Source organism: Stegodyphus dumicola, chromosome 2 (assembly GCF_044657685.1).
Source record: "Stegodyphus dumicola isolate Sdum_Otavi_A_Nest chromosome 2, ASM4465768v1".
NCBI classification, from domain to species: domain Eukaryota; kingdom Metazoa; phylum Arthropoda; class Arachnida; order Araneae; family Eresidae; genus Stegodyphus; species Stegodyphus dumicola.
This window is the reverse complement of record NC_140769.1, coordinates 218,576,155-218,587,776: the sequence shown is the minus strand read 5'-3', so window position 1 is coordinate 218,587,776 and position 11,622 is coordinate 218,576,155.

The window sequence follows — 11,622 nt, the reverse complement described above, 5'->3', positions numbered from 1 at the left end:
TGCCGATCTTGTGATGCCTGTGCAGATCGGAAAGGACCGATGAAACGCAGCCGAGGCAAGCTGCAACCTTACAACGTAGGAGCGCTGTTTGAACGTATCGCTTTTGACATCTTGAGACCTCTGCCACGAAGTGCTGATGGCAACAAATATATACTCGTTGTCATTGATTACGTCACCAAGTGGCCTGAAGCGTATCCTATTCCTAATCAAGAGGCTGTTACAGTAGCTGAGGTGATGATACAGCACTGGATTTCCAGGTTTGGAGTGCCCTTCAATTACATTCCGATCAGGGAAGGAATTTTACCTCGCCAGTAATCAAAGAACTATGCAAACTACTCGGCATTGACAAAACCCAAACAACGCCATTACATCCCCAGTCGGACAGCATGGTAGAGAGGTTCAATGGAACCATCCTCAATAACCTCTCATTAGTGGTTTCCAGAAATCAACAGCACTGGGACAAGAAATTACCACTGTTTTTACTGGCTTACCGCAGTGCTGTCCACGAGACTACCGGCTATTCCCCTTCACAGACGCTCTTTGGTCCTGACCTTCGTCTGCCTTGTGATCTATTGTTTGGTCGCCCTCCGGATGCTCCTTCATCGCCTGAGGAATATATTCAAGATCTCCAGGCCCGGTTTGAAGTGATGCACAACTCTGCACGAGAGCGAAACAACTTCGCCACGGAGATGAAGACCCGATACGAAACTGAACATCAATTCCACGAAGGAAACAAGGTGTGATTGTGGAATCCGACTCGACGGAAAGGAGTCTGTCCGAAATTACAGTCATCTTGGGATAGTCCGTATACAGTCCTAAAAAGGCTGAATGACGTCGTGGTTCGGATCCGTAAGTCTTCGAACTCTAAACCTAAAGTCGTTCATTACGACAGGGTAGCTCATTACTATGGCTATAGTACGTAGTGTAAATAATTGTAAATAGTGTAAGACTATGGTCCTTTTTGTTTCTAAATGTGTATTTTGTATTCGATAGCATTTGATTTGTTTTATTTATTGCATTTATTTTCATGTTGTTTATTACTGTAATGTAATGCTTATTATTGTATTTATGCCTTAGTTGTAAGTTTGGCTTCCTGTCCAGGGATTGTACTGCCCGGGACGTGCAGTCCTTGGGAAGGGGGCAGTGTTACCGATTTGGTATTTAAATAGCTAATGTTAGTTGAATTATAAATTAAATTGTTTTATTCCCCGTGCAGTGTAGCACGTGACGAATATTGAAGGAGAGCTAAGTCTAAAAATTAAAAATACAAGAGCACATGCATTTAACATTTAATAAATAAATAAATATCTCTTTTTGATTTCGAGAAAGTTCCAGAAAGTTCTCGCGCTCGATCTAAAAATCTTATAAAAAGGAGGAAAACCTCTCAATTCAGTTAGTCAGTGATTTTAGTTAGTTTGTTGTTGTTTTAAGAGTTTGCTTAGAAAACTGCTCTTGTTGACTGTAGCGAATTCGCGGATTAGCTTTCTTTAGCTGTTTTGAATTAAGTTCTCTTGAACGTTTGAGTAGTTAGAAGATAACTACTGTGATATATTGCGATACTGCACGATTATTTGAGGACATTTAATCACATTTGTTATAATAATAATAAATTTTCTTCATTTTTCAGCGAACATGTGCATTCATTTCGTAACGAACCCGTACGCACGCTACAATATTTAGGGATCTTGCATTAGAAAGTTTTTCAGGATTTTGCATCGCCAGATTCGTTGAAAATTTATCTGAAGAAACAGCTCGGCTTACAAGCCACATATATTTTTGGCCTATACTGAGATTCACATCATTCTCTCCCATGGCTGGAAAATTTCCCTCAACTGGTTGAAAATCAACTACTGAGAGGTGCTCAAAGTTGACCAACCTCTTGCCTATAGGTCCATAAAATGCAATAGGACCCACTGTTGATCCGTCCATCGTATGACTTAATGATAGCTCGTTAAGGTAGGCATATCAACCTCTGAAAATATCTTCCAAACTGCAATAAGTTGGGATACATCAAAGTTTTAATCATTCAGAAAAGTCAACATAGCTTCCTCGATATTGTTTTGGCTGTCCAGAGCTATTGCTTCTGTAACTGAATCCAACTGTAAGATTTTTAATAAATCTTCTGTTGACAGAATATTACAACTAAGGTCTTGGATTACCAGCAATGGAATATTTCACTTTGTCTCTAGTTATATTTCATTGATTCAACTCGCAATCATCGTGCACGAAGACAGACAATGATCTGAGCTATCATGCAGCATGACAAGGGCTGATGCCATTGCCCCTCAAAACAGGAAACTCCGTAAATTTCCCTATTTCAGTCCCTACAAACTAGCTTCAATAATATTATGTTTTAAATTATGCATATTTTATGGCGCTAAAATAAAAATATTACGATTAATTTTTTAGTGAATAGTAATTTATTCGAACACATGCAAAATAATTTACAGTTTTGTCTGTGTTTAAATTTTTTTTATTTGTGCTGCGATGCGTTAGCACATCGTCTGAGAAAATCGTCTGCGAGAGTATCTGCGCAGACGCAAAGCAATACTTTGAAATACTGTGTTTGTTTTTAAAAGTTTTACTGTTTAATATTATTATATATAATTTATGAAAGAGAACAAACAAAACAGACATGTGCGGCCAATTATATATATATATATATATATGTATGTATGTATGTATGTATGTTTAATATTATATTTATATAAATATTTGCAGAAGATTAAGCTTTTTAAAGGATTCGAAAATAACTATGGATTTAATAGAAAAAACACTTTAATTGCAGATATTTCCAAAAATTTAGAAGCAGTTATTCTTACAGAAACGATAGAACTTTTTTTAAAACATAAACCTAAACAGAGTTGAGTTGTAGCTGTCTTACTCAAACAACCTCCCACCTTGCAATTTGTAGGACACCTATAAATTGCAACAAAAGTTATAAATCAAGTGTATTGGGAATTTTAACACGTCAACCAGCTCTAGTAACAAAATCTTGGACTTTGGGTGAGGAATCATCATCTTCGCTGGAATCTGAATCATAAGCTGCAGGGCGTAGAGGCATATTCGTAGAGGCACTTTCATCCCTTCGAGCATCTTGGGCAACGAATGGTAACTTTCCCGAACTGTTGATTTCTAACGGATAAAGTCTTTAGAATGGTCTCAACTTCTCTCCATCAGCTGTTCTCACTCTGGCAACTCTTGAGTGCTCATTTGTTCCCGAAAAGACTTCAATCACGATTCCTAAAGGCCAGTTGATACGCTTGCCATCAGTTTCTAAAAGAACGACCTCTCCAACTCTTAAAGATTCTTCCCGATTTTTACCTTTATGAAATAACATTGCTAAATACTCATTCCGAAATCTCATTCTTAAATCCTGCCTTGATTTTTGCACAAAACGCAATCTTATATTTAAACTTTTACTGTCAATTTCGTCTAAATCAGTTGTTTCACTGCTAGGAATACTTTGTAAGAAACAAGCGGGAGTTAATGGCTTCAGACCTTCAGAATTGTCTTCAATATATGCAAGTGGCCTAGAGTTTATTGTAGCTTCGCAGTCACATAGAATAGTTTCCAACTCTTCATAGTCAAGACTTTTCCTGCCCAAAATTCTTCTTAGCATCTCTTTCAACATTCTAACCATGCGCTCCCACCATCCTCCCCACCAGGCGGCTGTTGGAGGGTTAAAATTCCATTTTATTTTCTTGATAGTGGAAAACGACATGATCTTCTCCCAATCTAAATTTCTTAGAGCATTGCTTGAACCAATGAAGTTTGTACCGTTGTCAGTGTAGATTATATTTACTCTACCTCTTCGAGCAAAGAATCTTCTTAAAGCCATAATAAAAACTTCTGTAGACAGGGAATTGACTAATTCAAGATGGACAGCCCTATAAATGGCACAGGTAAAAAGTACAAGCCATGTCTTTTCGCCAGAACAGAAATACAAAAGGCCTGCGAGATCAATTCCTGAAACTTCAAAAACTGCAGCAGCCTTTATTCTGTTCTTAGGAAGAGGTGCAAAAGGTGGTTCTGTAGGTTTGACTTTGAATCTTTTACATGAAATACAACTAGAGCTAACTTGTTTCGCTAATCTATTGATCGAAATAATTCAGTAATCTTCTCTTAAATTGGCAATTAGATTTCGAAGTCCTGCATGTTGTAGTTCACAATGCTTTTGCCTTACCAGTCGATGAATAATCTCACAGCTTCCGGACAACAATATGGAGCACTTGAAATTTTCCTCTTCATCTCCCAAGAGAAGCTTTGTTCTGAGTCGAACAATATTCTGAATGTTTGCATGTTCTTCAAGATTTTCATTTTTCTTCCGGCAAAACTTTCCTGCTGAATTAATTTTAGCAAACAGTGTTCTGCTGATTGAACTTCTTCATAAGTCAACTCAGTTTTCTTAAGCTTTTCTTTTCGTTGGCAGTTTTTAATGAAACGAAGTATCCAGGCAAGCATTCTAAGAATCTTCGTATATTTCGAGAAATAAAGTAAATTGTTAGTGAAGTTAACTGATCCATGCTCCACACTACTGATTATCATTTTTCTCTCTTCGGATCTAACCAAATTTTCATCGACTTGTTTTTCACTTAATGACCAAAATTCTTGTGACTTCCATAACCATTCTGGACCTTCCCACCATTTGCTTTTCAATAAATTCTTAGCATCACAACCTCTTGAAGGCAAATCTGCTGGGTTCATATGCCCTGGCACGAAATGCCAGTCATTCGGGTATGTATTCTTCCTTATATCTGTGACTCTGTTTCCTACAAACGTATTCCAAGAACTCTTTCTTTTGATCTAAATTAAAGCAACAGTTTAATCAGTCCAAAAATACACTGTTATTGCCTTTCAATTCCAGTCCGTCTACGACTTGACCATATAATCTTGATAAGATCAAAGCTCCCAAGAGTTCTAATCTAGGAATTGTAATCTCTTTGGTAGGTGCCACTCTTGACTTACTCGTTACTAACTTGACTGAAATCCTCTCATTAAATTCAAAACGTAAGAAAATACAAGCAGCATAGGAAACTTCTCTGGCATCACATAAACAATGCAGACTTATTCGGCAGTCTTCAAATGGGCCTGAGACGAGACTCCGTGGATTCTTTCATTCTTTCAGTAAAGATAGTTCCTTGACCCAGGCTAAAAATCTATTTAATATATCTATTGGAAGTACGTCGTCCCAATTAATTTTCCTCTTCCAAATGTTTTGAAGCAATACTTTTGGTATCAATACTTTTGGTACGGGACATGTTATCCCAATAGGGTCAAATAATCTTTGGGCAGCCGATAACACAACTCTTTTAGTAATCCTCTTTTCTGGAATTTCAACCATACTGCCGCAAAAAAGTTCATCGGTTTCAGTGTCCCAAGAAAGACCTATAATTGAAATGAATTTGTCATGTGTCTCTTCTACAATTTTTTCAGAAGTAACCCAGCCTCGTAGTTCAAATTGTGCTGAAGACATCAGCTCCTTAGCTTCAGAAGTAAATTTTTCTGCCTTTTCTTTAGTTTCTAAACTCGTAATACAGTTGTCCACATAAAAAGATTCTTTGAGTTGACAAGCTGTGTGCTTCCTTTCATCCGGAGCGTTCTCTAGATGGTAAGCTATAGTTTCTTCTAGTAAAAATGGACTAGGAGAAGCACCAAATACCACTCTACAATGTCGGAGAGTGATTATTTCTTCTCGTCTTGATAAATCCTTCCACCACAGAAATTTAAAATACTCCCTATCCTCTGGATTCAAACTGATTTGTAAAAATACTTTTTTGATGTCTGACGTTACGCCAATTGCTTTTTTCCGAAACTGCATTATCAATTTGGGTACCAATTCGAATAAATTTGGCCCCTTTTCTAAACAATTCTTCAAGGAATTTCCTTTGGAATCTTTCGTCGACACATAAAAAACCAGACGAATTTTTGTTGTTACACCAGTTTTTTTCACAGTATGATGTGGTAAATAGTGTCCTTTTTTCTCGTCTCTTTATCTACAATTTCAATAATTCCATCCCGAATCCACTCATTAAACACATCATCGTATTCTCTTAAATGTCCAGATCGTATGAGATTTTTGGTAGTTGACATTAACCGTTTAGTGGCTAATTCCTTATTCGTTTCTAATTCTGGACGTCCACTTTTCCATGGCAAATATACTTCATATCTTTTGTCTTCGTTTCTTTTAATAGTTTTACGGAAAAAATCTACCGTTTCTTCATCGGTTACCTGCCTTGACTTTTCTTCTGCAGGACATCTTATACCGATGACATGTAGGCTCCATAATTCCTTCAAATCCAAATTATTAGCATATACAATACTCTCCAAAGATTTTGAGTAGTTTCTTTGTTTACCCTGAAGCGTCCATCCAAGTTTGTTTTAATAACTACCAAATTATTATCAATGGGCTCAATTCTCCCAGTCAATAATGCGCCAAGATAATCAGCTCCCATTAATAAACCTATTTCAGACACATATTCTCCTGTATCACTTAAGCGTATATTTTTCTTTTTCAAAATTGAATAAATATCAGGATCCTCTACACGTGGAATCGCACCACATATCTTCTTTTCGTCCAAAACTGAAATAGTGTACTTGAAATTTGAACACAAGCCTTTGTAATGTAATATTGTAGACATTATGGGACTCTTGTTTAGTTTCACTGCCCCCAAAAAGCCATGACTCATCATTTCTTGATCTACAGGTTTCAGTCCTAGTTTCTCCGCAATATCTTTTCGTATGAAAGATCTCTGAGTACCAGTATGAAATAATCCACAAACGATTTAGGACTTTTTTCTTTAATTTGATGATTTTCACCAATACAGTTAACAATAACGTTGGGGAATTTTTTGGTGAAAAAAGAACCTGTGCATTCGATTCAGATTGTTTGTCTTGTTTTGATTGATTTATATTTGGACACATAATGCTACGGTGTTTTTTCTTACACTTTAAATAAGCTTTGCAGATCTTATAATTGTGACCTGGTTTCAAACAGACGAAACAAGCTCTCCTTTTCTTCAATGTTTCCCTTTTCGCCTCCAATGACATCTCGGCAGCCTTAAAACATTCTGAGGTATTATGAAATGACTTATTACAAAATATACAATGCTTGCCATTTTTCTCAGCTCTTTGCTTTTCATTAGATACAATACAAGCTGCAGTAGGAATTTTTTCTTTCGTTTTCAATTTTTCAAATTGATCATTCGCAAACCCTTGATCGAGCAAGCTGTAACCGCTCTTCACTTTCGACTTCCAAACGAAGAAATTCTAATAAATTTCCTAACATGTTCATCTTGTCTTTATTTTCTACACGGTTATATGTGCGTTCCCACTCCTTGATAAGAACTTCTGGCAGAGCTGATTCTACTAAAGGATATAACATTGCTTCATATTTTTCAGACGTTACCCCTAAAGTCTCTAATGCTCGCAGCTGAGTCTCCAAATCATAAAGAATCTGCAATGTAAAAATTTCGCCACTTTTCGCTTGCGTTAAAACTAGATTTAAACGTTCACGAACATAAATTTGAATTAATAGTTCATCTTTAGTAAAACGAGATTTCAGCTGTTCAATAGCATTATAATAGTTTTCGCCAAATGGTGGAAAACTTGCAACCAAATCTCTAGCCGATGAACCTTCTTCAGTTGCTTGTAAAATATACTGAAATTTATCATCTGCATCAAAGCTATCATTGTAAGGATCTTAAGTTTTACTAACGTTTATTTTATTTTAAATCTTTACTATCACTTCTTATTTTCTACTTCCGGTCAGAATTAAAAGCTTTAACTTATTTATGCAAATTTGTCTTGCGAACGCCAAGTACTTAAGTTGTGGCTTTTTGCCAAGCAAGAGAGAGGAAGGAGCTATTAGAACCAGGCCGCTTGCCATAGTAGTTTTACTCGGTTGCTGGTTGACTTCAAAGCCAGAGGTTTAATCCTCTTGATAATTTTAAACGTATCCTAGTGTCAGCAGTTCTGTACTACATACGGCTTTTTGCTAATATACGGCCAATCTTGGGGTAGGCACTTGTTTAATTAATCCAAAGTTAAGTTTAGTTAGAGTTTAGTTAATATTTTTATATTCTTACGTTCAGACCACAAGTGGTTGGTCTCTGTATTCCGAAGTCCGGAAATCATTGTAAAGAGAGAAAAATAAAGGGTTTCGTATACCCTTCCTGTGTGTATTGTCTACATCCCAAATTTATTGAACATAGCTTTAGTAAGCTCCCTGTTCCGAGTCAGGACATTTAATGTTCCCAAAGCAAGTAAGGAGGAACACAGAACCTGATAGTGGCGCCCGACGAAGAAGAATAACCATGGCCGAGTTTCAAGAAGAACCTGTGCTGCCTGCAGAAGCGGCTCAGAATCCAGAAATGCCAGCTGCCGCCCTGGAAGGATTTGGTTACATCGTGTAGACCATGCACGCATCGATGAAGCCAGAAGCAACATTTAATGGAAACTCACCGGTAACCAGTTTTTTGGAAAAATTGGATGACCACTTCATGCTGTATCCAGTGCATGAGTTCCAGAAAGTCACCCTAGCTACCAGCGCTTTGAGGGGCCAAACGCTTAATTGGTTCAAATGTATAGGCAGAAGCCTCTTGGGTCAAGCGGGAAGTCCCACCTATACTTACGAAAATTTAAAGACCGCCTTAGTAAAAGCCTTCCCTGTCGTAAGAGATCGTGCAAGATTAGAAACGGAACTTTTCAGCATATATCAGCAACGAATCGAAAATCTTTCCACCTTTATTTTAAGAAATATTCAAGTCTTTAAACTCTTGTATAGAAACTGTCCGGATCCTGAGATAATTCAAGTGATTTTGCCGAGGTTACTTCCCCAAGTACAAGACTTTATTGAATTAAGGAATCCGACTACACTGGAAAAGTTATTTGAGCTAGCAATCCAGTTTGAAAGTAGAACGGCGGACATTGAAAGAAGACGCCAGTATGAGCAACGAAGCCAATTTGGTGCGCCAAGACCACAGCAAAGTCAAGAACACGGCTACGGAAGCAAAGCGAATCAGTGGGCAAGGAAACCCGAGTATCCAAAAACAACCGGCGAACGTCGACAGTTCAATAGTAAGCCATAAAAAAAGTCTGAAGGCCAGTGGAAAAAGAAGGAAGGAGGAAAGGAAGAAACAAGATTTAAACTAAAACGGATTTCTGCTGACGGGAGGGTGCGGAAATCCGAAGGCCAAGAAAAACCCCTCTTCCTTCAAGTTAAATACAGTGATGGTGAAAAATTTGACTCTTCCAAAGATTGAAGTTTTTGTGAATAACATCCCAGCCACCGCACTGCTGGATATAGGCGCGCAGTGTTCCTGTATGGCAGAAGATTTTTTTAGGAAGTATTTCCGTAAATACCGCATATATATTTCGGATAATACGACAGTGTTAGCTGCGCAGGGAGAAAGATGCAAGTGCATAGGTAAATTACCGTTATACGTTCGTATCAAGGACGAGCAAGTAAAGATTATGTTTTTTATCGTAAAGAATTTGCAAGCCCATATCATCTTAGGGATAGACTTTCTTTCAGACTCAGAAGCAACGCTGGATTTTAACGAAGCGTCCCTTAAGCTGACGATGAAACCAGTTCGAGAAGAAAAAACAGAACCACCAATGTTAAACCTTGACCACCTGCCTAAGGAAGAGCAACAAAAAATTCGACAAGTGGTAAGTGAATTTGCTTAATTATTTAGTGATATTCCAGGATTTACTCAAGTTACTAACCATAGTATCGACACCGGAGATTCACTGCCAGTTCGCCACAAACCATAGCGATATGATAAGAATAAAGAAAAAATTATAGAGTGGCACATTAGAGATATGTTACGTAAAAAGATCATAACGCCCATCTCAAGTAGTTATGCTAGCCCGGTTGTGTTATGTAAGAAAAACAATGACTATCCGGTAACACATCCAAAAAGGTGGCTTTTTGCAAATGACTATCGTAAATTAAACTCCATGACTAAATATCCGGTATATCCGTTACCTATTGAAGAAATTTTAAGGAACATAACTTCTACGAAATACATGACTACTTTAGACTTAACGACTGGTTATTTTCAAATAGGGGTTAGACCGGAAGATGTGCCTAAGACTGCTTTTATAACCAAGTCTGGCTCTTATGCATTGCTGCGTATGCCGTTTGACCTTTCAGGGGCACCGGCAACATTTCAGCGATGTATGGACATTGTGCTAAGGCCTGTTCTTGGAAAGTCGACATTTATCTATTTAGACGATATCATTATTACTAGTGATAATCTGGACCAACATGTATAGGATTTAAGACAGGTGTTTTCTTTATTAAATGAGGCCGGTCTAAAATTTAATGTTGAAAAGTGCAAATTTGCAGCACCTGAATTAAAATACTTAGGTTACAAAATATCTCAGAAAGGAATCGAGACAGACGAATCAAAAATAATCGCTGTGCAAAAGTATCCGCCGCCAAATACGGCGAAGAAGCTCTCTTCTTTTCTAGGACTTTGTTCATATTATAGGTCCTTTATAAAAGATTTTGCAGCTATTGCTGAACCATTGTTAAAATTAAAAAGGAAAAAGGCAAGATTCTCGTGGACGGCCGAAGCCAATAGTGCTTTCGAAAAATTAAAGCAAGCATTAACGCAAGCCCCTGTGTTGAACTTTCCTGAAAAGGATGAGAATTTAGAAATTTCAGCGGATGCTTCGGATTATGCGGTACTTTCGCAAAATCAGCAGGCCGTGGCACTTTTTAGTCGAACTTTAAATCAAACACAAAGAAATTATTCCGCGACTGAGAGAGAGGCACTTGCAGTTCTGTTAGCAGTGCAAAAGTTCTGAGTCTATTTTGGAAGGGCGCCAATAACAGTGTATTCTGATCATGCGGCGGTAACTAGATTGTACTCATGGAAAAACGTATCCCCAAGGTTAATAAGATGGGCACTTAAGTTACAAGAGTATAATCTGGTAATTAAGCACACCCCCGGAAAGGAAAATATCGTAGCAGATGCCCTATCCAGAATAAAAATAGATGAAGAAGGTAACACTGTAAAGGTGGCAATGCTCACAGCATGTACGATAAATTCCCGAGAAACTGTAATAACCGAACTGGGTGAGGATCCTGAATTTAAAAACATTTATGAGTATTTAAAGGATCCTGAAAATTTTAGCCACCAAGATATTGTGGCGATAAGAAATAGGGCGGCCCATTACGAACTAATAGATGGTCTATTATTTTATACAAAAACTACAAATTAAAACAACGAATTTCGACCTGTTATCCCAGCTAGTCTTAGATTAAATATACTGCAGGAGTTACACGACTGCCCTTTAGCTTCTCATGCTGGTATTCGAAAAACCATCCAACGCGTACGCGAAGTAGTTTATTTTCCTGAACTGCAAAAGTTAACAAGGGCGTATGTCCAGTCCTGCCCAACATGTCAAGCAGTTAATTATATTAATTTCCGCCCGGCCGGGTTTCTAAATAGCATTAAATCGGAATTTCCAAATGAAATAATTGGCATCGATTTATTGGGTCCTTTCCCAAAAAGTCAGTTAAATAAAAGTCGGTATCTCCTTGTTATGTTTGATCATTTTAGTAAGTGGACCGAAATTGTTCCCTTAGAACGAGCCTCCGCGAAATTA